The sequence below is a fragment of the Dendrobium catenatum genome, unplaced genomic scaffold, assembly GCF_001605985.2.
Source record: "Dendrobium catenatum unplaced genomic scaffold, ASM160598v2 fragScaff_scaffold_621, whole genome shotgun sequence".
Classification (NCBI taxonomy): Eukaryota; Viridiplantae; Streptophyta; class Magnoliopsida; order Asparagales; family Orchidaceae; genus Dendrobium; species Dendrobium catenatum.
Window position 1 is genome coordinate 18,117,418 of NW_021319083.1, and position 549 is coordinate 18,117,966.

A 549-nucleotide genomic window follows, 5' to 3' on the forward strand; every position below is an offset into this window, starting at 1 on the left:
GACTCCCTGCGGTCGCTGCCTTCTGCGGAAAAATGACATAAATCCCCGACATGCAAATATTTGCAACCTTCGGCGCCTTCTGCGACCTCAACTTTCCAGATGGCTTGCACCAATCTGTCTCACCTCTTCTGCCTCGATCCGCTTACCTCCTCCAACCTCTCTCCCTTCAGCCAATTTCGATGGCCACATCAAACTGGAACGAAGTCATATAGTCAGCTTCAGAGAGATGATCGTCAATTTCATCCCAACAGTTGCCGGCGTTTCCCTGGCGGAGGCGCCAGCTTTCGTCAAAGCCCGTGGTGCTGGCAAATGTTTCCATTGTCGTGTCATGGCTTGGAGGTTGGTACGCCTTCGTTGGAAAGCTTGGCGTTGAGGATTTAGTTCGATGCTGCGCCGCTATTCTACGGGATAAGCAGTGGCCATTTTGATTTGATTATATCCCGACGACCCATCCATAAATGAGAATATATCATAATTGGATGTATTGTCAACTAACAGTTCTGATATTGGAAGTGGGAAATCGTCTTTTGGACATGCCTTGTTAAGATC

The 549-nt window shown here is 48.5% G+C and overlaps 1 protein-coding gene across 1 annotated transcript in view; it reads left to right on the forward strand.

Annotated features, from left to right (window-relative positions):
- LOC110105444 (protein OPI10 homolog) overlaps positions 1–317 on the forward strand; it is a 1,917-nt gene extending 1,600 nt beyond the window's left edge. Inside the window, exon 4 of the transcript XR_003700869.1 lies at positions 6–317. The gene's annotated coding sequence lies outside the window, so the exon portion shown is untranslated. The remainder of the gene's footprint in view (positions 1–5) is intronic.
- Positions 318–549: the final 232 nt, after the last annotated feature.